The sequence below is a fragment of the Phoenix dactylifera genome, unplaced genomic scaffold (assembly GCF_009389715.1).
Source record: "Phoenix dactylifera cultivar Barhee BC4 unplaced genomic scaffold, palm_55x_up_171113_PBpolish2nd_filt_p 000531F, whole genome shotgun sequence".
NCBI lineage: Eukaryota > Viridiplantae > Streptophyta > Magnoliopsida > Arecales > Arecaceae > Phoenix > Phoenix dactylifera.
Genome location: NW_024067940.1, coordinates 274,640 through 302,267, shown reverse-complemented (window position 1 = coordinate 302,267; position 27,628 = coordinate 274,640). Strand labels below are relative to the sequence as shown.

The following is a 27,628-nucleotide window of genomic DNA, read 5'->3' as shown; positions in this document are numbered from 1 at the left end:
ATTGGCTTGTTCATGATGAATTGCATTTAGTTGATTTTCTTGAGCCATGTATTGTCCCCTAGGATTACTTAGTGGTTGGCTTGGAAGCTTTTCTTCCTCTTGCTTGTTCAATGCATTAGCTAGTTGCCCCATCTGGAATTCTAGCTTGGCGATGGATTGCGTTGAGAGTGCACTAATTGTGTAATGGTTTCCAAACCTTGAAGGGCGTTCAACACTTTCTCCTCAAAGGCTGTGTTTCTTTGGGGTAGAGGAGGAGTGTGTTGAAATTGAGTCGATGGACGGTATGAATGAATATTTGTTGGGTTTGAAAATTCTGAGGATTTTGAAAATTTTGGGAATAGGGTTGGGCTGTGTTCGAAGCTTGCTGCTTCCAAGAAAAGTTTGGATGATTTCGCCATCCCGGGTTATATGTATTGAAAAATGGGTCATTACCCGGTCTAGGCTGTGTTTGAGCAGCATTGATGTGTTCTTGCACGAGTTCGGAGAATTGGGGCGCTGAAGGGCACTCATGAATAGGGTGGGATGGGCTAGAATAGATAGTACACACTTATGCTTGGAAAGAGTTCATGTAATGCCCACCTATCATCAGTTGGTCAATCTTATGGGACAATGCATCTACCTTGCTAGACAGGTCCATAGAATGACTTATTTCACAAATGGTCCCTTTTCTTTGAGAACTCAGGGGTGCTTGACGAGAACATGAAGCATGGTGGAGGGAGTTTTCATTTAGATTTTTAAATAATTGCCATGCTTCATGCTCATTTTGAAGCATGAATGTCCCCCCGCATGCAGCATCGATCATCTGACGGTTTCGTTCAGTCAATCCGTCATAGAAATATTGCACTAGCTGCCACTTAGGTATTTGATGATGAGGGCATTTACGAATTAGGTCCCAAAATCTCTTCCAAGTTTCATGAAATTCTTCTCCCTCAGTTTGGGAGAAGCTCGTGATGGCACGTCTAAATTGGTTCGTTCTTCCTATGGAAAAATATTTTTTAAGGAATTCTTGTTGCATTGACCCCAGGAATGAATCGAATTGGCTTCTAAAGAATTTAGCCATTGTTTGGCTCTATCTTTAAGGGAGAAGGGGAATAATCTAAGTTTTAGAGCATCATCAGTAAAGTTCTGAATCTTGACAGTGGTGCAAATCTTAAGGAATTCATCTAGGTGTTTATATAGGTCTTCATTGGTGAGCCCATAAAAAGATGGGAGCATTTGGATCACACTAGATTTTATTTCATATTGTACAGCTGCTACTTCAGGTAATCAAATGCAAGATGGAAAAGTGTAAATGGTGGGAGTAAAGTACTCCCTCAGGAGTTTGGGTTGTTCTTCAGCCATCTCAGGAGGTGGGGATGATTCTAATGTTCTGATCTCAACTCGAATATTCCTAAGGGTCCGTTCTATTTCAGGATCAAAAGGTAATAGGTCACATACTCTAGAACGACTCCCTTGCATACACTAGTACTTGATCAATCAAGCATGCAATAAAAGAAAAACACATAAATCCTTGTATTTGTCCTAAAATCACTAGACAGCTCCTAACTGGTTTGAAGAGGGCACCTAAGCCTCCAATCCGGTCTAATGAACCGAGTTGACCAGGTAAGCTCCCAGGTAAGTGGAGGGGTCACGATGCGTTCGCAAAGGTCCCACTTAAAACTCACTTGCCTCGAACAGATGAACTGTCTCCCTTATAGGGACAAAGCTTGCCTAGACATCAACTAAGCCACAGAGCGAAATTGGTGCAACTTTCGGTGATCTTCGTCCTATTGAGCTCGAATGTCCCTAGGGGCCAACGTCTAATTGATTTTAATTAAAGTGACACTATGTGAGATTGAGTTCACCTAAATTGGGCAAGAGTTCGATGATGAAATTCGGCTCTTATCTTGTTGGGGTGATTGCCCTTACTAAGTGCAGATTAGTTGGTGTATGTGTATCAGGCATACATTCACACTTCTGCTAAAGTTAAAAGCAAACAATCACCACAAAATTTCAAGCTAATAATTAATTTAAATAAGAAAGGTTTAGAGGTTACCAAATAGAATTTTTCCAGCGAATATATATATATATTTTTGGCAAACCTCTATAGCATTCTCTTTCCAGCAGTTCTCCTTTTGATCATCCCAGATTTTTTTTTCTCGATTCCTGATCAAATAATACAAAAAGAAAAATTAAAAATTAGTAAGAAAGAAAAAAGAGATAAGAAAAGTAACAACAATCAAAAATAATTTTTATTTTATTTTAGATATATATATATTTTTTTTGAAAGTTTTTTTAATTAATTTTTTTTTAATAAAAAAAATTTTAATGATAGGAAAAATAACTATGCTAGCAATCTCCGGCAACGGCGCCAAAAATTGATCGGTTCTTTCAATTTTGAAAATAAACCACGCAATAGTACGTATCCTGTAGGATAGTGATTACGGGTGTCGGTCCACAGGGATTGAAAGTTATTTTTCTTTTAAAAATAAATCACGAAGAAGAATTTGCTAACTTGATTTAACTAAATTAATCTATGAGTACGAATTGAAATTTATCAAAGTAGATGGATCTAGGGTTTGGAATCCACCGCGTAGCGTTGCATTAGGGACTGTGTTCTTAATTTTTATCTTTTGGAGAAGCCTTTTAAAATAAAAACATAAAGAGTTTTAGGAAGATCCATCTTCGGTATAGCATGAAGTGTCTACCTAAGTATGCTAATCTAGGGTGTAGCACATCTCATCTTCCTAGGCGTGGATCATCTTAGACTACTTTAGCAAACATGAATAGTAAATGGCATGCTCAAGGTTTAAACATCATAAAAGAAATATTTTCTTGAAGATAAGAATTTAAACAAGTTCCAAAATAATAAAAAAGTAAGAACTACAATGCCCCTGATACATTGCTAGGGCTTCATCCAGCCCTAGATTGGACGTTTAGCCTTCCGGACGACCTTCCATCTTCAAGTGAAAGTATTCCCCTCTCATTCTTCCCAAAATATCACAAACGATTCTCTTTCCCCCCTCCTTTCTTTTTTTTTATTTCTTTTCTCTGGTTCAGCTCTCTTCTTCTCTTCACCGAAACAGGGTCTCCCCTATTTCTTTCGAACCGAGCTCCCTCCTCCTCTTCTTCGTCTTCCTCTTATAGCTCGCCGAAGACCAGGGATGGATCCCGAGAGAGGAGGAGGGCGTGATGCTGGGAATGATCTCGGACGAAGATGGAGCTCGAAGCGGGTGTCGATCCGGAAGGAGCTAGGTTACCGGCTCGTTGAATGCAGTCGGCAGGGATTGCGGTGAAGGCTGAATCACAGGGATTGGAGCTGGGAATCGATGGGAGGAACGCGGATGGACGGATCTCGGAGAAGACGGAGGAGCTGCTCGCTGGTGTGCTCGTTGGATGCGGCTGGAATGGGCTGATGCGGAAAAACTGGATCTCGGCTGCTGGGAAGAGGGCTGGCTGCGGGATCGACGGGGAGACGCCGGAGGCGTCACGGGCAGAAGAGGAGGCGGAGGATCTGGATCTGGCTGCACCGCATGGGACTTGTGGCTGGAACGGGCAGGGGGGCGCTCTGTGAGGCGAGATCACGGGAAGAATAGATAGAGGGAGGAAGGAGATAAACAGTGAAACAATTTTATTTATTTATTTATATTTTTTTTTATTATATTATTTCCCACTGTTCATATGAACAGTGTTTTTACGGGACACTGTTCATATGAACAGTGAATCCAGTGATTCTCCCCGAAATTATTTTTATTTATTTTATTATATTAATTATCTTTTTTTTTTCAATTTATAAATTTTATATGAAGGCTGGTAAGGAATTGGTTAGGAATTGACTTTGGGTTTGAGGTGGGTCATGACGGTTGACTTGTCCTTGAGCCCATTGTCATTTAAATTTAATTCTTGCTAAGCTGCTTCAGATCGAACTCGACCAGACAAGACTAAAAATCGGACCGTGACCTAATAAAAAGGGTTAATCAAACCTTTGCCCCATACATAATTAATTATAACTTTCGATCGAATCAGGACCAAAACCCATTTAATTATAACCTTAGCTTGATTACAACTTCATCAGGTTACCAAATCGGGTCAACACAATCTCCTCCTTATATGTTTTCATGAAAGATTACAACCAGAAGAGAGACAAGTTTAGAGTCTGTTTTGAGAAAAAAATTATTTACCTCTTACCATATTTTAAATTCATTTCAATGTTTATTTAATTTTATGGTAAAATATGTATTTATCAGTTTAAAAGCATTGATAAGTGCTATGGAAAGATAACTAAATTATGGATTATTAAGCACTTATCAACCATCCACCAGTGACACCTAGCAGCATGTAGTGGCTACCCAGTGGAATAGAATGATGAACCTCTAGGTGCAGTTATCATGTGATACAGTCCTTCTATCGTGGATCCCTACAAGACGGAGGTTATGGATAACTCGTTAAACTCCTTCGTCTGTCATATGTCAAGATTTATTCGACTTAAGTTCGAGAGCGGAGAACTCTTTCTCCACTGTGCAATCTGCCCCGGCAGAGGTCTTACGAACTCAGTCTTATAAATCACATAGGATCTCTCCTTATCTATCAAGGTCGATAGGTTCCTTGTAGCTGCATACCCTACTCCTACAGTGAACCTACTGCAGCCAATCTACACTGCATGGACCTATATGGCTAGAGACCATGTATTTGTGCAGTCAAACTACAATAACCTCACTGTGAGTAGCCGAAGCATCGCAGGTCAAAGGACCAGTCACACTACTGCAACATCAAGCAAGTCACTGACGAGGGGATAGACATCCAAGTGACTTCTTGTCTTGGTCACGCTCAGTACCCTTATTCTCTAACAAGCACCTGCACTATTACTTCCGTGTCTCCACATCGTGGACTCGAGTCTCGTCCATCCATAGGGAAAGTAATGCGTGCACTGATATCATCGGATCGATCACCGTCCTCGTGATGATCCATCGATCAGGAGCGTTTAGAAATTAATCACTAATGATTCAGTAAATGTTTCTTTTAACAAATATTCTTCCGCAATGGTTTCAACCCATTCAACTTCTTTACTTTCTTCATGATCACTGGGTTGTTTACCTATACTAAAGACGTTCAGTTCCAAGGTCATATTTCCAAAAGAAAGCTTCATGACACCATTCCTACAATTGATCAATGCATTAGAAGTTGCAAGGAATGGGCGTCCTAAGATGACCGGAATCTGAGATGGTGAATTGGAAGCCGGATGTGTGTCCAGTACGATAAAATCAACAGGAAAATAGAACTTGTCTACTTGGACCAACACATCTTCGATAATCCCTCTAGGAACCTTCACTAACCTGTCAGCTAATTGTAAGGTCATAGTTGTTGGCTTCAACTCACCCAAACCGAGTTGCTCATATACCGTATATGGCAACAAGTTCACACTCGCTCCTAAATCTAGCAATGCTCGCTCAATCCTAAAATTGCCAATGATGCACGAGATAGTTGGGCAACCTGGATCCTTATATTTAGGAAGAATGTTATGCTGTAAAATTCCACTCACATTTTCAGCCAGAAATGCCTTCTTCTTGACATTTAAACGACGCTTGACAGTGCACAAATCTTTTAAAAATTTTGCATAGGAAGGCACTTGTTTGATTGCATCAAGAAGAGGTACATTGATTTTTACTTGCTTAAAAAGCTCAAGAATTTCAGAGTTTGGTTCAAGCTTTTGCAAGGGCTTTAATCTTTGTGGAAATGGTGCAGGAAAAGGACATTCAATTTTTTCAGTAGATGTTGGTGCTTCAGTTTCTTCATTATCCTTTTCTTTTGTCTTGGGAGGGTCAAAATCAGGTATGACTTGAGTTTGTTCCGGGATTGGTCGGTCAATAACCTTACCACTTCGCAAAGTTATTATACTCTTCGCTTGTTCTTTATGCATAGTTGAAGATGATGCATTGCTACCGCCATAGACTTGAGGATTAGGTTGTGGTTGAGCTGGTAGCTTGCCTTTCTCTTGAGCACTTAAAGCAGTGGTCAGCGTTGTCAGTTGATTTCTTAATTCATCATTGATTTTAGCTTGACCTTGCATGAAAGATTGCAAAATTTCTTCGAGACTGGATTTTTGAGGGGGTGCATGTGCATAATGAGGGTGCGGAGGTGGAGGAGTTGGGTTATATACTTGTTGAGGTTGGTCATTCCTCCACCTGAAATTTGGATGGTTCTTCCATCCAGGGTTGTAAGTACCCGAAAAAGGATTATTGAAAGATTTTTGATAGGTATTCATAACATTGGCCTGATCGTGCAAGACTTTCTTGAATGCGGGTATTGTGGGGCAATCAGTGATGAGATGGCCAGGCATCTCGCAAATCCTACAACACTCGCTGTTATGTTCTACGGTCTTGACGGGTTCAATCCTTCTAAGTTCAATTTCCTCTACCTTTCTAGTAAGGGCTACCATTTTAGCCTGAATATCATCCTGAGTATTAAGGTTGTAAAGGCCCCCGTGTGGAATGCTAGTAGGCTTAGGCAAAGGTTTATTCACTCTATCCCCTGTATCCCATAATTGTGCAGTCTCTGCGAGAGAGTCTAAATAGTCCCATGCCTCATCGGGTTGCTTTTCCAGAAATAGACCATTGCACATAGTCTCTATAAATTGTTTCAACTGTGGGGACAACCCTTCGTAAAAGAAACTAATGGTTCTCCATGTTTCAAACCCATGATGAGGACAAGAGAGTAGCAAATCTTTAAATCTCTCCCAGCATTCATAAAATGTTTCATGGTCTTTTTGCTGGAAATTACTAATGTGCCTTTTCAAAAAGTTAGTCCTTTGTGCGGGAAAGGATTTTTTCAAGAATTCTCTTTGCATATCATGCCATGTTCCTAACGATCTTGGTCTCAAGGAGTTCAGCCATGTTTTGAATTTATCCTTCAAGGAAAAAGGAAATAAGGTTAATTTAAGGACATCTTCCGATACATTTGGCACTCTAAATGTGATACTAATTTCCTCAAAATCCTTAAGATGAAGATAAGGGTTCTCAGATTCCATTCCATGATACTTTGGTAGCAATTGAATTACTCCTGGTTTGATTTCAAAGTGTCCTACATTTTCAGGAATAATCATGCATGAAGGTTGACTAGTCCTAGTGGGATGTAAGTATTGTCGAAGTGTCATAACTGGGGGTCTACCTTCATTACCATGGTGACTTCCTACATCATCATCAGCCATCTCACCAGATCTGAGATTTTGCGAAAAAGTTTCAATAATGTGATCTAAGGAATTGTCAAAAGGTTGTCGACTCAGACGTCCAGTGTTGTCCCTATTCCAACCTAGCATACAAAATTTTAGAGTTTATTTATTTGTTTTTTTATTATTATTATTATTATTATTTTAATGATTACCCTTGATCTTTTCTTAAAGTTCTTATCAATTTTCAAGTAGCAACAAGGGTTAATGAGATATGATGATAATAAAATTCTGATTCTAAACAAAAAAATTAAACACAGAAAATTTAAAGCAGACAGCAGCAAAGTTTATATTAATTTAATGGTCGTAAAAGTATCCGAATATCAATCAGACCGTTCAGATGAAAGCAACATGTGTCCTACAGCAGCCGACGAAAGTTGAGTGCAATCAGACGGTGGATTACTCAGATATCAGAGTTTGATGCACACTGTGCAGGAAATAAAAACAGCAGAAATTTTTTTTTTTTTTTGAAAGAAAAAGACTAAATAATAAGATACTGATTAAATCTAAAATTATACTAATAAATAAGCCGTTCTCCGGCAACGGCTCCAAAAACTTGATGCAAAAATAAAATTATTCTCCCAAGTGCAGGAGAATCGCACAAGTAGTAAATTCTCGGGAGTCCGAGGTCGAATCCTCAGGGAACGAAACGTATATGAGATTATTTAATATAATTTTAGATTAATTAATTCAATAAATTTGTGGATTAAAATTATGTTTTGATTTTCAGAAATTAAAATGCAGAGAATAATAAACACAATTCAATGAAATAAAAAATGGTAGGGATCTGGAATCCCCCTTGATGATATTGCATCCAAGGAATAAACTCTAAGGTTCTTGATTTAAGATTTAATGTAGGATAGATCTAATCATGGTATATGTTTTATGAACATATGAACTCAATTTCTAAGCATTCGTCGTGCTTTCTACGTCTACGACGAATCAAATACTGAAGCAATCCATGTATCAATAATCATAATCCATTTAAGAACTATCTACGAAATAACTATGCATGGATCAAAAACATATCAGTAAATATAATTCATTCAAGGCAAAAGTTTAGAGTTTACTTCAAAGAGCAATACATCAAAGGTTCATCCATCTCCCTCCCTAAGACTTCAGCCACTCATTGAAAACTTTAATCCCTCTTTCATTTTCTTTCTTTCCCCTTTTTTTTCTTTTCTTTTCGGAAACAGGGCCTCCCCTGTTTCTTTTTTCTTTTCGGATGGCAGAGGCCCTCCTCTGTTTTTTTCAATGGGAAAGAATGAGCCCCCCTCCCCCACCGAGAGAGACCTTATATATCCCCCTTGATGGATCTCTCATGCCAGCTGCAGGATACCTGGATGCGGAAGAGAAAGCTCGGACGTGGACGGCTGGATGAGGGATCGACGCTCGGATGAGAGCTGATCGCGGAAATCCCGGGATGCTAATCATCTTCGGACACGGAGGGACGGCTGGAATGCGGAGATGCTCGCGCGGAAGCTTGGTCGCCGATGCTGAAATCACGGGATGCCGACCTACACGCGGACGGATGAGGGAGCTGTGATCACGGACGCCTGCGGGATCTGGGAAGGGCTGAAGCGTGGAGATGCTGGCGAACGGAAGAGCTGGGAGCTGAACGCGGGAGATTCGCAAACGGACGCGATGGAGAGATTCACGGATGACTGCTGAATCATATGCAGAGAAGATTGCACGCGGGAGAAGCGGAAGGAAGCTGAGATCTTTGCTGGAATCTTGGATGCGGACGGCTGGTCGCAGGGGGATCGGACTGCTGGCACTTGGATGGACGTGATGCGGACGTGGAAGCTTCACGGGTGGATCACGATCACGGAGCTGGGAGGCAGACGTGTGGACGGGAGGTTGCTTGGACTGATCTCGGATGCTGGATGGGGGATTCGCGGATGAGGCAAACTGGGATGAAGTCGGGACTTGGATGGTGTGCTGGAGCTTGAAGCTTGGATGTGGCTGCACCTAGTCGGCTAATGCTCCTTCTAGTGTGCAACTGGGACCGACCCCATGTGGTTGACTAATCACCTACTATGATGCATCTTTTTGAACCCAATGTGCATTTTAACTTTGATTTCCGATCACCTGCACCCCACAAAAATATAATATTAATACAGCACTTCTATCATTATTTGTTAGCAATAATACTAATTTAAGTGATGTGTAGATCGCACTTTTGTGCTCTCATCACCTTGGACGGCGTTCTAGGGAGAGGGGGAAGGCGTCGCAAGAAGAGAAGAAAGAAGGGAAGAGAGCTAGGGCAAAAGCCTTTCAATTAATTTTTGCATACTGAAATAGGTGCTCACCACATCTATTTATAGGTGGCTACCTGACCCCTTAACTTGACTTGATCTAATTGAATTCAAGAAACAACTAAACCCAAAGAGACTCTAATAAAGGCCAAGTCGGCTAACCCGAGCAAGGCTATGCTGAAATAAAATTAACATCAAGGATTCAAAAGCAAAAATAACCAAATGATTAAGTCCGAGGCGGTCTAGTGGATCCAACCGCATCACGTTGATCCCGCACATGCCTCTTCCGCTGCCATCTGATTTTGTTTTGAAATATCAGCGGCATGGGCGGGTTTCTAACAAGAGGAAGAAGATCAAAGCCCCTGCAGCCTTCTTTCTTTTCCCTGCGTTGGAAGGAAGAAGGGAGGAGGAAGAGGCCACCTTTCTTTTTCTTTCTTTGCTTGCGGCTGAACCAAGGAAAGGGGAGGAGAGGGGGCCACGAATTGGAGAGGGAGAGGGCTTCAATGATGCCCTAGGCCAGCCCCCACGCCTCCTCTTAAATAGCATGTGGAGCTCCTACTTTGTAGGAGCTCCTTGATAAACTTCCAAGAGGGGCGCCGGCCCCTCTTCTTTGCCGCACCAAGCAAGGAAAAGGAGGAGGGGCGTGTGCCCCTCCTTCATGGTTAACCTAATCCTCCTTTAAGGAGGATTAGGAAGGTCACTCATGGTTAGGTCCTAATCTAATTAGGCTTGGACCAAGGGTGAACCAATTTGGGTTTAATCTAGGTAAGTCCTAATCCAATTAGAACTTAATGAACCATGACTCAATTGAACCCTTCAATCCTAATCCAATTAGGAGTCTTGTTGATTCATTAGATTAATAATTAATTAGGACTTAAGAAATCCTAATTCAATTAGAACTTATTTAATTTAGGTCCTAATCCAATTAGGACTCTAATTTGAATCCGAAGTCCTAATCCGATTAGGACTCTAGGAATCCTACTCCAAGTAGGAATCCAAATTTAATTCAAAACTCCTAATCCAATTAGGATTGTAGGAATTCTACTCCAAGTAGGAATCCTAGTCCTACTCCAAATAGGATTCCCAGTCCAAGTTGGAATCCTACTCCAAGTAGGACTCTTGTTTTAAGTCTAATTAATTAATTCCCTTTGTTCCTTCTTCAACTTATTATCAATCGAATTGATTACTTGTGATTCCTAATCACGAATCAACCATCGGATCGGTCAATGCCCCTAGTGTGTGTGACCCCATAGGTTCTACTCTGACTGGTAGTGAGATATATTGTGATCTCTATCACAATATCATTGAAAACTCCTTTCAATGGATCGGAACGATTTCAACTCTACTCATTAGGGTTAATCGATCATCGAGATAATCCCTGGGAGTCCCACCATTGATCGGTTCTTTCAATTTTGAAAATAAACCACGCAATAGCACGTATCCTGTTGGATAGTGATTACGGGTGTCGGTCCACAGGGATTGAAGAATAAGTTATTTTTTTAAAAAAAATAAATCACGAAGAAGAATTTGCTAACTTGATTTAACTAAATTAATCTATGAGTACGAATTGAAATTTATCAAAGCAGATGGATCTAGGGTTTGGAATCCACCGCGTAGCGTTGCATTAGGGACTGTGTTCTTAATTTTTATCTTTTGGAGAGGCATGCAAATTGGCTACAAGCCTTTTAAAATAAAAACATAAAGAGTTTTAGGAAGATCCATCTTCGGTATAGCATGAAGTGTCTACCTAAGTATGCTAATCTAGGGTGCAGCACACCTCATCTTCCTAGGCATGGATCATCTTAGACTACTTTAGCAAACATGAATAATAAATGGCATGCTCAAGGTTTAAACATCATAAAAAAAATATTTTCTTGAAGATAAGAATTTAAACAAGCTCCAAAATAATAAAAAAGTAAGAACTACAATGCCCCTGATACATTGCTAGGGCTTCATCCAGCCCTAGATTGGACGTTTAGCCTTCCGGACGACCTTCCATCTTCAAGTGAAAGTCTTCCCCTCTCATTCTTCCCAAAATATCACAAACTATTCTCTTTCCCCCCTCCTTTCTTTTTTTTTTTATTTCTTTTCTCTGGTTCGGCTCTCTTCTTCTCTTCACCGAAACAGGGTCTCCCCTGTTTCTTTCGAACCGAGCTCCCTCCTCCTCTTCTTCGTCTTCCTCTTATAGCTCGCCGAAGACCAGCGATGGATCCCGAGAGAGGAGGAGGGCGTGATGCTGGGAATGATCTCGGGCGAAGATGGAGCTCGAAGCGGGTGCGGATCTGGAAGGAGCTGGGTTACCGGCTCGTTGAATGCAGTCGGCTGGGATCGCGGTGAAGGCTGAATCACAGGGATTGGAGCTGGGAATCGATGGGAGGAATGCGGACGGCCGGATCTCGGAGAAGACAGAGGAGCTGCTCACTGGTGTGCTCGTTGGATGCGGCTGGAATGGGCTGATGCGGAAAAACTGGATCTCGGCTGCTGGGAAGAGGGCTAGCCGCGGGATCGACGGGGAGACGCCGGAGGCGTCACGGGCGGAAGAGGAGGCGGAGGATCTGGATCTGGCTGCATCGCGTGGGACTCGTGGCTGGAACGGGCATGGGGACGCTCTGTGAGGCGAGATCATGGGAAGAATAGATAGAGGGAGGAAGGAGATAAACAGTGAAACAATTTTATTTATTTATTTATATTTTTTTATTATATTATTTCCCACTGTTCATATGAACAGTGTTTTTACGGGACACTGTTCATATGAATAGTGAATCCAGTGATTCTTCCCAAAATTATTTTTATTTATTTTATTATATTAATTATCTTTTTTTTTTCAATTTATAAATTTTATATGAAGGCTGTTAAGGAATTAGTTGGGAATTGACTTTGGGTTTGAGGTGGGTCATGATGGTTGACTTGTCCTTGAGCCCATTGTCATTTAAATTTAATTTTTGCTAAGCTGCTTCAGATCGAACTCGACCAGACAAGACTAAAAACCGGACCGGGACCTAATAAAAAGGGTTAATCAAACCTTTGCCCCATACATAATTAATTATAACTTTCGATCGAATCAGGACCAAAACCCATTTAATTATAACCTTAGCTTGATTACAACTCCATTAGGTTACCAAATCGGGTCAACACAATCTCCTCCTTATATGTTTTCATGAAAGATTACAACCAGGAGAGAGACAAGTTTAGAGTCTGTTAAGAATTATTTACCTCTTACCATATTTTAAATTCATTTCAATGTTTATTTAATTTTATGGTAAAATATGTATTTATCAGTTTAAAAGCATTGATAAGTGCTATGGAAAGATAACTAAATTATAGATTATTAAGAACTTATCACACCCCCAAATCTATGTTTTGCTAGTCCTCGAGCAAAATAAAACTAGAAAAGAAGAATTTTAACTCACTTTCGCAGGCATCGCGGTTACATTTACCATATATAACAAGGCTTTAAACCCCTAGGTTACCCTAGTGGACGAGTTGTAGTCTCGTGAGGATTTTCAGTGAAGATACCCACAAACTTCAATAAATCAATTATTATTATTGTTATTATTAATTTCTTTTCTTTTTTTTGATAAATCAATTGATATGAAGTGAAAATCAAATTCCAAATGCATACTAGTAAGGAAATTAAAATCTAATTTAAGATACATAAATGATAAGAATTTCAAAACACACACGGTTTTATTCACTAAGTCAGCCCAAATCCTAGGTCAAAATGTAATTCAAGTTGAGGTCATTAAGTTTCCGTTAGGGAGTTGTAAGACTTATTTATACTGGAGTGCACAGTGAAATCTGGACCGTACACAAGCTAAGGGTTCAGATCTCCAAAATATTGCTAATACTAGTAGTTTCCAAGGATTGGTCGAAAGGACCTACTCACTGATTCAAAATCATCTTATCTGCAGGATTTCGAGAGTTGTGGATGTTTACTTTAGTACCTCACGGGCTTTATCTGTAATATTCCAGTTTACTCGAATTTCTACAACGACGGCTTTCACACTATTGTTTTTTACAAGGTCAATACAAAGTTTTTTTTTTTAATAAAAGATGTATAAATTGTGCACTTTTACTCTTGTGGTGATTTCTCCGTGTAACGAGCAATCGGTCGACAACTCTCACACCAGTTGGCACAAGGTGTCGGGCATCAAGACTCCCCTATGGACTTATGCTCAGAGTCCTCATCACAAGCCCACCTGACCTTTGACAATAGGTAGCCCTCTTCGATGTTCCTGACTAAATCCTTTTTATTGATGATTTTTTTTTTTTGAATTAGATAAGTATGATTCATCAGGGTCCAAGGTTGCTACTATACTATCAACATATTGTCGAGCCTAGACCTTAAAAGGGTCGGCAGTGTGTAGTGAAATTCCAAAGTATTAATTAGCTTACAACTCCCTAAGAGAGACTTAATAAAAAGAACTTAAATTTATATTACTTTCAACTAGTTATTGGGCTTTTTAGATTTTATATACCTTGTGGATTTATCATTCTCGCATTCATGTATAGAAATTAGGTTTTTTTTTTAAAAAAAACTTTTTTTTATTTATTATTTTATGAACACAATTTTTTTTTTGAATGAAAATCAAGAAATGAAAATTAAGATGAATACCCCCAAACCTAAACCTAATATTGTCCTCAATGTTAAAAAAAATCTAAGAGAATTGGGTTGCCTCCCAACAAGCGCTAAGTTTATTGTCTTCAGCCAGACACTGTTAGGTAGTTTTTGCATCTCCTTCTATGAGGTCATCTATTTTGTCTATCATAAAACACTCAACTTTCCTCGCAGGTTGGTCGGCCGCGTTGAACATATTTAATTTTACCTTCATGTTCCCAAATGATATGTTCATTACCCCCATTCTACAATTGATGCATGCATTGGCTGTTGCTAAAAAGGGGCGCCCAAGGATCACGGGGATTTGTTTCTTAGGATTAGGTTCATGTTCCATATCAAGGATGATGAAATCTACTAGAAAATAGAATTTGTCTACCTTGACAAGAACATCTTCAATTATCCCACATGGTGTTTTTACAGATCGATCAGCCAATTGAAGGGATACCGAGGTTGGTTTTAACTCACCTAACCCAAGTTTCTCATAAACTGAATAAGGTAAAAGGTTGACACTTGCCCCTAGATCTAAGAGTGCTCGATCAATGAAATTATTTCCTAAGACACAGGAGATGGTGGGAGCACCAGGATTTTTGAATTTTGGAGGGGTGTTGTGTTGGAGAATAGAACTCACTTGCTCAGTTAGAAAGACCTTTCTGGGCACATGTGTCCTAGATTTTCGCTTTTGGGTGCACAGGTCTTTAAGAAATTTGGCATAGGAGGGAACTTGTCTAATAGCATCAAGAAGCGGAAGGTTGATCTTCACTTGTTTAAAAACCTCCATCATCTCCTCTAGTGAAGTTTCCTTTTTGCCAAAGGGAGAGGGTGAATTAAGAGCTTCAGGAAATGGGGCCTCTGGGATGTGAGTTTTGGCAGAAGGTGGACTAGCTGAAGAAGAAGAAGGTTTTAGAGGTTCATCTGCCACATGTCTATTCTCTTCTCCACCTTCCTTATTGTTATCTTCCCCAATCTTATTGTCTACCACACGTCCACTCCTTAAGGTAGTCAAAGCATTGGCTTGTTCATGATGAATTGCATTTAGTTGATTTTCTTGAGCCATGTATTGTCCCCTAGGATTACTTAGTGGTTGGCTTGGAAGCTTTTCTTCCTCTTGCTTGTTCAATGCATTAGCTAGTTGCCCCATCTGGGATTCTAGCTTGGCGATGGATTGCGTTGAGAGTGCACTAATTGTGTAATGGTTTCCAAACCTTGAAGGGCGTTCAACACTTTCTCCTCAAAGGCTGTGTTTCTTTGGGGTGGAGGAGGAGTGTGTTGAAATTGAGTCGATGGATGGTATGAATGAATATTTTGTTGGGTTTGAAAATTCTGAGGATTTTGAAAATTTTGGAAATAGGGTTGGGCTGTGTTCGAAGCTTGCTGCTTCCAAGAAAAGTTTGGATGATTTCGCCATCCCGGGTTATATGTATTGAAAAATGGGTCATTACCCGGTCTAGGCTGTGTTTGAGCAGCACTGATGTGTTCTTGCACGAGTTCGAAGAATTGGGGCGCTGAAGGGCACTCATGAATAGGGTGGGATGGGCTAGAATAGATAGTACACACTTATGCTTGGAAAGAGTTCATGTAATGCCCACCTATCATCAGTTGGTCAATCTTATGGGACAATGCATCTACCTTGCTAGACAGGTCCATAGAATGACTTATTTCACAAATGGTCCCTTTTCTTTGAGAACTCAGGGGTGCTTGACGAGAACATGAAGCATGGTGGAGGGAGTTTTCATTTAGATTTTTAAATAATTGCCATGCTTCATGCTCATTTTGAAGCATGAATGTCCCCCCGCATGCAGCATCGATCATCTGACGGTTTCGTTCAGTCAATCCGTCATAGAAACATTGCACTAGCTGCCACTTAGGTATTTGATGATGAGGGCATTTACGGATTAGGTCCCAAAATCTCTTCCAAGTTTCATGAAATTCTTCTCCCTCAGTTTGGGAGAAGCTCGTGATGGCACGTCTAAACTGGTTCGTTCTTCCTATGGAAAAATATTTTTTAAGGAATTCTTGTTGCATTGACCCCAGGAATGAATCGTATTGGCTTCTAAAGAATTTAGCCATTGTTTGGCTCTATCTTTAAGGGAGAAGGGGAATAATCTAAGTTTTAGAGCATCATCAGTAAAGTTCTGAATCTTGACAGTGGTGCAAATCTCAAGGAATTCATCTAGGTGTTTATATGGGTCTTCATTGGTGAGCCCATAAAAAGATGGGAGCATTTGGATCACACTAGATTTTATTTCATATTGTACAGCTGCTACTTCAGGTAATCAAATGCAAGATGGGAAAGTGTAAATGGTGGGAGTAAAGTACTCCCTCAGGAGTTTGGGTTGTTCTTCAGCCATCTCAGGAGGTGGGGATGATTCTAATGTTCTGATCTCAGCTCGAATATTCCTAAGGGTCCGTTCTATTTCAGGATCAAAAGGTAATAGGTCACATACTCTAGAACGACTCCCTTGCATACACTAGTACTTGATCAATCAAGCATGCAATAAAAGAAAAACACATAAATCCTTGTATTTGTCCTAAAATCACTAGACAGCTCCTAACTGGTTTGAAGAGGGCACCTAAGCCTCCAATCCGGTCTAATGAACCGAGTTGACCAGGTAAGCTCCCAGGTAAGTGGAGGGGTCACGATGCGTTCGCAAAGGTCCCACTTAAAACTCACTTGCCTCGAACAGATGAACTGTCTCCCTTATAGGGACAAAGCTTGCCTAGACATCAACTAAGCCACAGAGCGAAATTGGTGCAACTTTCGGTGATCTTCGTCCTATTGAGCTCGAATGTCCCTAGGGGCCAACGTCTAATTGATTTTAATTAAAGTGACACTATGTGAGATTGAGTTCACCTAAATTGGGCAAGAGTTCGGTGATGAAATTCGGCTCTTATCTTGTTGGGGTGATTGCCCTTACTAAGTGCAGATTAGTTGGTGTATGTGTATCAGGCATACATTCACACTTCTGCTAAAGTTAAAAGCAAACAATCACCACAAAATTTCAAGCTAATAATTAATTTAAATAAGAAAGGTTTAGAGGTTACCAAATAGAATTTTTCCAGCGAATATATATATATAGTTTTGGCAAACCTCTATAGCATTCTCTTTCCAGCAGTTCTCCTTTTGATCATCCCAGATTTTTTTTTCTCGATTCCTGATCAAATAATACAAAAAGAAAAATTAAAAATTAGTAAGAAAGAAAAAAGAGATAAGAAAAGTAACAACAATCAAAAATAATTTTTATTTTATTTTAGATATTGTTACGGGGGAAATAAGCCGCCATGCCCCACGTGACCGGCACGCGCGCCCAGGAAGACTACGGCTGCCCTTTGATCCAGCAATCCGACCCCGAGTCGGACATCCTCGGCTCCGCAGCCCGACCCCGAGTCGGCTGCCCTTTGATCCAGCAATCCGACCCCGAGTCGGACATCCTCGGCTCCGCAGCCCGACCCCGAGTCGGCTGCCCTTTGATCCAGCAATCCGACCCCGAGTCGGACATCCTCGGCTCCGCAGCCCGACCCCGAGTCGGCTGCCCTTTGATCCAGCGCTCCGACCCCGAGTCGGACATCCTCGGCTCCGCAGCCCGACCCCGAGTCGGCTGCCCTTTGATCCAGCAATCCGACCCCGAGTCGGATATCCTCGGCTCCGCAGCCCGACCCCGAGTCGGCTGCCCCTTGATCCAGTGCTCCGACCCCGAGTCGGAGATCTCTTGATAACGACAAGCTATTCCCCAGAGGCACGCCGCGGCCTCCTGCTCCACTACTCCCTGCAACGGCTGTATCCGATGCTGCTCCACGATCTCCTGCATCGGCCGTACAAAGCGGAGCCCCACTATGCCCTGACGTGGCCGTACCCGGTGCTGCTCCACGACGCCCTGTAACGGCCATGTCAGTGGCCACACCATCGTGCCCCACGATAACGAACCCCCCTGAGAGACCCCCCAGCCAGGTATATATGCGGCTGGGGGGAGAAAGGGGGGGAGGTGAGCAATATCTCCCAGAGCACTCTCTTACTTGCGATTATCACCTCTCCTCCTCCTCCAATCTCCTCTGACTTGACCGTCGGAGGGCCATCACCACCCTGGTGGTGGTGCAAGGCTTGTTTGCAGGTTTCTTGGCGGAAGGTGGAGCGCAACCAACACCAACCAAGACAACTTAGACGGAACCCCGTTCACACCGCAGTGCCAATCGTTCACGGTTTGGACCACCAGCAACAGTTGGCGCTAGAGGAAGGGCCCGAATCTTAGAACGATCGTAATGGCACGGCGAGGTGGTCGTGGAGCTTCCAATGCTTCCGGTCGCGGAGCCTCTCGCGCCTCCGGCCGAGAGGCTGCTGCGTCCCCAACGCACTCTCAGCAGCACTCCACCGCCCCTTCTCCCATTCAGACGGTCGAAGCTGCCCAGTTCGACCAGCTAGCCCAGCAGGTTCGCACCCTCGCGGAGGCAGTGCAGAATCTGCAGGGCGTGATCTCTCGGGTGCCGCAACGGGCTCAGGAGCCGCTGCCCCCCGAGCACTCGCCTCTTCCTCACAACCCGCGCTCCTTCCTCTCCCATGGAGAGGAGCGCCGGCGCGAGGAGGATTCTCGAGTGCGGTCCATTCTGCCAGGACCTTCTCATCGGAGCTGTGCGGGGTACGAGAGGCGGACCCGGGCGCGTTCTCAGACACCCCAGTCCTCGAGGGGCCCGCACTCCAGTCGGTCCCCCTCGCGCCGCTCCTTGTCCCCCACCCACCGGTCGCGCTCCCTGGACCGGCGGGTGGACGATCTCCACAGACAACTCCAGGTCCTGAAGGGCCACTCCAAAGATCCCTTCGCTGACTTGGAGATCTCCTCCCAGCCGGCGCTTGCCTCGAGGATCCTGCGGACCCCGAACCCGCCGGGGTTCAAAATGCCGGCGATCGAACCCTACGACGGGGCGGCGGACCCGCGGGACCACGTGGAGAGTTTCAGGACTCTTATGCTCCTCCATGGAGCATCGGATCCGCTCCTCTGCAAGGCCTTCCCGGCGACCCTCCGTGGCCCGGCAAGGGCATGGTTCGCCGGCCTGGAGGCCAACTCCATCCAGTCCTTCGACCAGTTCACCCGCTTCTTCATCAGCCATTTCGCCGTCAGTAGCAGGCGGCGACTGGTCTCCGACTCCCTCTTTGATGTCCGGCAAAACGAGGGAGAAAGCCTGCGGGATTATCTCACCCGCTTCAACAAGGCTACACTGGAGGTCCGGAACCTGAGCCAGGAAGTGGCTCTCTCAGCCCTGAAGCGTGGCTTCCGGAAGGACAGACTCACCTTCTCCCTGGACAAACGCCTGCCGCGGAGCTTCCCGGAGCTGTTATCTCGGGCAAACCAGTATGCAGACGCCGAGGAGGCAGCCTCCCACCGGAACAAGGAGGCCGCCGAGGCCCCTCTAAAGCCCGGAAAGAAAAGGCGAAAAGAGGCACCCCAGAGGAGGAGCCCGACGCCTCAACGTCGGCGCAGAAGCCCGTGTACTACACCAGCCGAGTCCTCCGGGATGCCGAGATGCGGTACACGAAGGCTGAAAAGATCGCCTTCGCGCTGCTGACTGCGACCAGGAGGCTTCGCCCCTATTTCCAGGCTCATTCTGTCACCCTTTTGACCGATCAACCACTGCGGCAGATCCTCAGCAATCCTGAGAATGCGGGACGGCTGGTGAAGTGGGCAGTAGAACTTGGTGAGTTCGACATCCGCTACCAGCCCCGGCCCGCCATCAAGGCCCAGGTGCTCGCGGACTTTCTCGCTGAGTGCACTGTGCAGGAGGCGGAACCTAGGCCGCCGGAAACACCCAGCCTCGATCTCCCGATCTGGACGCTCCACATTGACGGGTCGTCGAACCCTGAAGGTGGAGGGGCTGGGCTGGTCCTTACCAATCCCGATGGAGTGATAGCCGAGTATGCCTTGAGGTTCGGATTTCCAGTGACCAACAATGAGGCGGAGTACGAGGCCCTAGTCACGGGACTCAAACTCGCCAAGGAGCTCGGCATCCGGCGTCTGAAGGTCTTCACCGACTCCCAGCTGGTGGTCGGGCAGGTTCGAGGGGAGTTCGAGGCACGGAGCCCGACCATGCAGAGCTACGTCCGGAAGGTGCAAGCACTCATTCCCGACCTCGGCAGTATTGACATTCAGCAGGTCCCAAGGAGCGAAAATGCTAGGGCCGACAGGTTGTCCCGCTTGGTGGGCGCTGAGGCACACAACTTGTCAAGGGCGATATACCTGGAGACCCTAGATGCCCCGAGCATCGGCGAAGCTGAAGCGGTAATGGCAATTGATCCGGAACCATCTTGGATGGACCCGCTTGTAGCTTACCTCGCCGAAGGGATCCTCCCCGAGGATGAAGATCAAGCTCGGCGACTTGTTATGAAGTCCGCCCACTACGTACTCTACGAAGGAAGGCTGTACCGGACCTCGTTCACCGCCCCCCTCTTAAGGTGCCTCCGCCCTTCGGAAGCGGCTTACGCCCTCGGCGAAGTCCACGAAGGCATCTGCGGATCGCACCTGGGGGCTAGGTCCCTGGCACATAAGATCATGAGGTAAGGCTACTATTGGCCGACCTTATTGGAAGACTCAAAGGATCACATACGGAAATGCGACGCCTGCCAGCGCCACGCCAACATCCAGAGAGTCCCCTCTGTTCCCTTGGCGCCAATCACCGCCCCCTGGCCCTTTGCACAGTGGGGAATGGATATCCTCGGACCATTCCCCATCGCTTCGGCCCAGCGGAAATTTTTGATTGTCGCCATCGACTACTTCACCAAGTGGGTGGAGGCAGAGCCACTGGCCACCATCACGGAGGCGCAAGTCCGGAAGTTCGTAAAGAAGAACATCATTGTCCGATTTGGGGTACCTCGGGTCCTCATCTCGGATAACGGTCGACAGTTTGATAACAAGCATTTCCGAGACTTCTGCGAGGAGTTCGGGATCGAACATCGGTTCACGTCCGTGTCGCATCCCCAAACCAACGGCGAGGCCGAGGTCACAAATCGGACAATCCTCCAAGGTATCAAAGCGCGGATCGGACGGACGGGGCAAGCTTGGGTCGAGGAACTCGAGAATGTCCTTTGGGCGTATCGGACCACGCATCGGACTCCTACCGGGGAGACGCCTTTCAGCCTAACCTATGGCACGGAAGCCGTTGTCCCCGTAGAGCTCGGACTTCCCTCACCTCGGGTAGCCGCACACCGACCCGAGGCCAACTCGGAGCAACTCCGAGGGAACCTGGATCTCTTGGAAGAAGCAAGGGAAATGGCGCAGGTTCGGATGGCAATGTATCAGCGGAGGGTGGCCCGATATTACAACTCCAAAGTCCGACCGAAGCTTTTCAGAATTGGAGATCTGGTGCTGAGGCGAGCTAAGGCATCTCAACCTACGGAACGTGGGAAGCTAGCGCCGAATTGGGAAGGCCCGTATAAAGTTCGTTGGGTAAACCGACCTGGCTCCTACCAGTTGGAAGCCCTAGATGGCCGAGAAATTCCAAGGGGCTGGAATTCCGCTAACCTGCGGATGTATTACCAGTAGAACAACAAGGCCAGAAAGACAATTTGAAAAGGTGCAACACTTTTCATTTCAATAATTTCTGGTTACAATGGCGTGCTCGTGTGATTACAAGGAATTCCCAGAGGGAAATTAGGGAGTAAAGAAAGCAAAGAAGAGGTGGAGAATCCGTGGAGCTGAGGACCGAGGATCCCAAACCCTCAACCCAAAGCAGCTGCAATCCCACCGGAAGTGGGTGCTTCTAACCGGAGGCGCCATCCAGCACCTCACCAAAAAGACGAGGAGCCGCCGCAGAAGAAGCTCCCGCTGCCCCCAGGGGAACGCCGCCTCCAAAGGATATTCCCATCCTCCCCAGTGGTAGGAAAGAGAAGGAATACGAGGGGGAAGAGCATATGGAGGCACGGTCCCGGACTGAGCGTCTGGTGCAGAGCTCGATCGGGAGGCTGAACTTCAAGGAGGGGAGATGTGATCCCGGATGAAACGCCTAGAGCGGAGTTCCGCCGGGAAGACCCTCCTTGTTGATCCCAGATGAAACGGCTAGTTGGCTGAGGTCGCAAGGGGAGCGTCTCCCCTTTCCTTCAACAGGAGTCTCTCAGTCATATGCCAAGGAGGAGGTCCGCGATCCATGGCAACCTGAACAGCTCCGGCTTGGCAAACTCCATCGTACCTGCACCCGTATTTATAGCCAAACTGCGGCCCCCTGGTCGTTCCGATGCGGGTGGCTCCAATAAATGCAGGCGCATTGAAACCGGAGCCGTTCCGGCTCCCGAGGCGTATCTCCCCGCGATTTCCTAAGCGTCATTCTCCTTAAACCGCATTCTTTGCGCAGGACAATCCGGGTGTCGTGTACCCCTAGGTCCACATATCTCCGCTCGCGCCCAGGCCGTATCCTTCTCGAAGAACCCGCGTATCGCGGCCGCTCAACCAACACTCCTCGCAAGCAGCAGCTGGCGATCCGATTTCCCAGGTAACGCATTAATTAGCGTTTAATGCCCTCAGGCAACGCTTAGAGAAAAGGAGAAACATGATCGCGGCTGGCCACGGAGAAACCCCGTCGGGCAGCGAGCGACAAGCGCACGACCAGCGAGCGGAATTTCCCGAGGCTCGGCCCTCGGATGCCTGGCTAGCCCGATGATCATCCCGGGAGCAGACTAGCCGGAAGCCCCGACCGGTCGCCTCGGCTTGCGCCAGCCTTGGCCGACCAACGAGTGGAATGTCCCGAGGCTCGGCCCTCGGATGCCTGGCTAGCCCGATGATCATCCCGGGAGCAGACTAGCCGGAAGCCCCGACCGGTCGCCTCGGCTTGCGCCAGCCTTGGCCGACCAACGAGTGGAATGTCCCGAGGCTCGGCCCTCGGATGCCTGGCTAGCCCGATGATCATCCCGGAAGCAGACTAGCCGGAAGCCCCAACCGGTCGCCTCGGCTTGCGCCAGCCTTGGCCGACCAACGAGCGGAATGTCCCGAGGCTTGACAACCCTCGGATGCCAGGCTAACCCGACGATCATCCCGGGAGCAGACTAGCCTGAAGCCCCGACCGGTCGCCTCGGCTTGCGCCAGCCTTGGCCGACCAACGAGCGGAATTTCCTGAGGCATGACGGCCCTCGGATGCCAGGCTAACCCGACGATCATCCCGGGAGCAGACTAGCCTGAAGCCCCGACCGGTCGCCTCGGCTTGCGCCAGCCTTGGCCGACCAACGAGTGGAATGTCCCGAGGCTCGGCCCTCGGATGCCTGGCTAGCCCGATGATCATCCCGGGAGCAGACTAGCCGGAAGCCTCGACCGGTCGCCTCGGCTTGCGCCAGCCTTGGCCGACCAACGAGCGGAATGTCCCGAGGCTTGACAACCCTCGGATGCCAGGCTAACCCGACGATCATCCCGGGAGCAGACTAGCCTGAAGCCCCGACCGGTCGCCTCGGCTTGCGCCAGCCTTGGCCGACCAACGAGCGGAATTTCCTGAGGCTTGACAACCCTCGGATGCCAGGCTAACCCGACGATCATCCCGGGAGCAGACTAGCCTGAAGCCCCGACCGGTCGCCTCGGCTTGCGCCAGCCTTGGCCGACCAACGAGTGGAATGTCCCGAGGCTCGGCCCTCGGATGCCTGGCTAGCCCGATGATCATCCCGGGAGCAGACTAGCCGGAAGCCCCGACCGGTCGCTTCGGCTTGCGCCAGCTTTGGCCGACCAACGAGCGGAATGTCCCAAGGCTTGATAACCCTCGGATGCCTGGCTTAGCGCCGGAAGAATTTCCTGAGGCCCAACCCTCGGATGCCTGGCTTAGCGCCGGAAGAGTTTCCTGAGGCCTAACCCTCGGATGCCTGGCTTAGCGCCGGAAGAATTTCCTGAGGCCTAACCCTCGGATGCCTGGCTTAGCGCCGGAAGAGTTTCCTGAGGCCTAACCCTCGGATGCCTGGCTTAGCGCCGGAAGAATTTTCCGAGGCCTAACCCTCGGATGCCTGGCTTAGCGCCGGAAGAATTTCTCGAGGCCTAACCCTCGGATGCCTGGCTTAGCGCCGGAAGAATTTCCTGAGGCCTAACCCTCGGATGCCTGGCCTAGCGCCGGAAGAATTTCGGGAGCCAGGAGTCAGCAAGACGCTACCGAGAGTTAAAAGAAAAAGAAGGACGAAGGCGAGATGAAGAAACATTCAACTTGCATTAATTTTCATTGTTTCAGGGCCGAGGCCCATACAATTTGGCAAAACCCCGGTATACAAAAAAAAGAGAAGACAACGAAAGGTACAAGAGGTCAGCTTGGAGGAACTCCCGGGTCGGGAACGTCGGGCTCGTCCGCAGGAGGTAGGGAAGCAGCAGGAGAACCAGCAGGCAATGGCGCCGGAGAGGAGTCGAGAAGGGAAATCTCGCTCAGGTCAACTTCGGGGTACTTAGCCGACACCCTTGCCAGGCCCTCCTCGAAGCCTAAGATAAAGGCTTCGGCCCCCGCGTCCGACGCGTCACGGACAAACTCGTCGGACTGACGATAGGTCTGTACTGCCTCCGACATATCATGAGCGAACTCGGCGGACTGGCGATAAGCCTCTACCGCCTGACGCCCGATTTCCGCACTCCTCTCGGCCAGCGCCACCTCTGCCCGCTCCATAATCTGGGCTTTCGCCTCCAAGACCTTCGCCACAATCCGGCCTTCCGCCTCGGTGGAGACCCTCAGCAGCTCAGCCCGAGCCTCCTTGTGCTTCGCTTCGGCAGCAATGCGAGCAGCCTCAGCCTCCGTCAGGCGCGAATGAAGCTCCTGATCGCTCGCACGGGACTTCTCCAAGGCCGACTCCAATTCGCCCAGCTTAGCTTCAAGAGACCGGATTCGGTTGCGGGCGTTGTCGGCTGACCGCTGGGCCTTCTCCCACCTCTCCCGGTAGTCGGCAGCCTTCCGGGACTGCTTCTCGGCCCGCTCATCCGCCTTCTTGACCTCGCCCTCGAGACCCGAGGCAACCTTGAGCTGCTCCTGAGCCTCCAACAGTTGCTTCTCGAGGGCAGCAAAGCCGAGTGCCCGCTCTTCGGCCTCCCGGAGCCTCGCCTCGAAGTCCCCGGTCGTCCTGCCTGCCACAGCCTGGCCTTCCTTTTCCACTGCTTTCAGCCGGTCCTCGGCCTTCGCCAGAAGCCCCGCCTGTTCCTTGTAGCACTCCTCCAGACGGATCATGTACTGGGCGAGCTAAGAAATAGAAAAAATAAGGGAGTCAGGCGGAGAACAACAGAGCCAATAAATGGTGAAAAGCGGCCAGAAGAACACTCACCGACATGAGACAGACACAGCTGGCAGCCCCAACGTCAGAGACCTCCAACTCCCGGACCCGCCGACGGTCCTTCTCCAGCAGCACTGTTTCGATGAGATTTCGGGCGCCATCGGTAGTGAAGGCAGACCCCGATTTCTTCCCAGAGCCGGACGGTGGTTCTGCAGCCTTACCCCTATCCATTGCCTGGGGAAGAGTCCGGCCGATCGCGCTCGGGGCGGGGGTCACCCCAGGAATTGATAGGGTCCCGCTCGGTCGGGGCCTCGGCGCGTCCCTCCTCGAGTCATCAGGAGCCGACCGAGTCGAAGGCCGGGTCGGGGACCGATCACGCCCGACCCGTCCGTCTCGGGCAGGCTCGGATGATACCTCCGGAGTAGCGGCAATCTTACCACCGGAGGGCTGATACAGCGTCAGCTGCCGGTCCGTGCCCACGACGTCTCCCTGATCGGTGGGCCCGGACTCGTCGGTCGGCGTCGGAGGCACCTCCTTACGGGACTTCTTCGCCGGTGGGGCCCCGCTCGGAAGAGCTCGTTTCCTCCTCTGGGCTGCTTCCAGCAGGGACGCCCTACCAACAGCCTTCGTCTTCACCGACCGCATGACGTCGTCGATCTCTGCAAAAAGGACGGGATAGTCGGAGACGGAGAAACCAAAGGAAAGAACGGGACGAAAGAAGGGAAAAAGTCAAGAAAGAATCGGTGGCGGACTCACGGTCGGTGGGGACCGAGCTCAGACCGACATTCACCAAAGTATCCTCGGAAATAAGGCGGGCCACCGGGGGGAGCTGGCCCTCGGCAACCAACCCCTTCAAGGCGGCCAAGCCATCGGACTCCTCCCTTGACAGTCTCGATAGGCCGATCGGAGACTTCATCGGGGTCTCCCAGGTCGCCCTGATTTCCCAAGAGGGATCTGCATCAACAAAAAAGAAGCGCTCCTTCCATTTGTGAATGGAGGTAGGAGCCTCCTTGACAAGGCCGCATCCTCGCCGCGCTGCGAAGCACCACCACCCTTTGTCCTGGGGGTGGCCGCTCAGGCTGTAGAACTCCCAAAAAACATTCAGGGTGGCGGGGATCTCGTGCATACGGCAGAGAACCTGGAAGACCGTCAGGGCCCGCCACGAGTTCGGCACCAGTTGCGTCGGTGCCACTCTTAAACCCCGTAGCACCTGCATGACCAAGTCCGAAGGGGGAAAGCGGAACCCGGCCTGGAGAATGCCCTCATTGATGGCGATCTTCCCTGGAGGAGGATGGGACATCCTCTCCTCAGGCCCCGGGAGCGTGGCGTTGCAGGCCTCGGGAAGGTGGTACCGAGCCACGAGTCTGTCTAAGTCTGTGGCGACCAGCTCCGACTTAATTTGGTCTGCTCTCACTTCGCCCATTCCTAATGGCCAATAAACCTACGGCCAGGACGGGGACAGGAAGGGGGGAAAGACCGGAGCGACTGGAGTACACTAGTATAAGAGGGGAAAGTATGGAGAGCCCTAAGTAGAAGAATGGGGAAAACTCACCGGAAAAGAGGTAAGAACGGCTCCGAGAGCGCCAAAGGAGAAACAAGTGAACAGTCCGACGGCAGCAACAGCAGCGCAAAGGGGAAACTTGAAAATATCTGTAAAGAAGAAGACGGACGGGGAAAGGCCCCCGATTAAATAGGCGGAAAGGCAAGTGACGCCTCGATGATGCCAGAGGACGCCTGGCTGCCGAAGGGTCGCTCGCGCCCCAAAGGCGAATCGACACCATTAAGGAAGGATGTCCGCCGAAATCCTCAGACTGCCAGGTCAGCAATAACCGCCATACGCCATAAAAAGGGCGGGGAGCTCGAAGCGCGCGCGCCTCTCCAAGGAATGGCGGCAATCCCGAAACATCACTCCCTTCACCTGTTCCCCTTCTGGTTCCAGGCTCGGAAGTGGGGGGCTACTGTTACGGGGAAAATAAGCCGCCATGCCCCACGTGACCGGCACGCGCGCCCAGGAAGACTACGGCTGCCCTTTGATCCAGCAATCCGACCCCGAGTCGGACATCCTCGGCTCCGCAGCCCGACCCCGAGTCGGCTGCCCTTTGATCCAGCAATCCGACCCCGAGTCGGACATCCTCGGCTCCGCAGCCCGACCCCGAGTCGGCTGCCCTTTGATCCAGCAATCCGACCCCGAGTCGGACATCCTCGGCTCCGCAGCCCGACCCCGAGTCGGCTGCCCTTTGATCCAGCGCTCCGACCCCGAGTCGGACATCCTCGGCTCCGCAGCCCGACCCCGAGTCGGCTGCCCTTTGATCCAGCAATCTGACCCCGAGTCGGATATCCTCGGCTCCGCAGCCCGACCCCGA

General features: G+C 47.9%; 2 non-coding genes and 1 pseudogene across 2 annotated transcripts; all 3 read left to right on the top strand.

Moving 5' to 3' along the window:
• The first annotated feature begins 860 nt into the window (after positions 1-860).
• On the top strand, positions 861-966 carry LOC120106347. The gene has a single exon (XR_005508521.1). It is a non-coding gene; the product is annotated as a small nucleolar RNA R71 (small nucleolar RNA).
• A 5,702-nt stretch (positions 967-6,668) lies between these two features.
• LOC120106344 lies at positions 6,669-6,766 on the top strand (annotated as a pseudogene).
• A 9,178-nt stretch (positions 6,767-15,944) lies between these two features.
• On the top strand, positions 15,945-16,050 carry LOC120106346. The gene has a single exon (XR_005508520.1). It is a non-coding gene; the product is annotated as a small nucleolar RNA R71 (small nucleolar RNA).
• Positions 16,051-27,628: the final 11,578 nt, after the last annotated feature.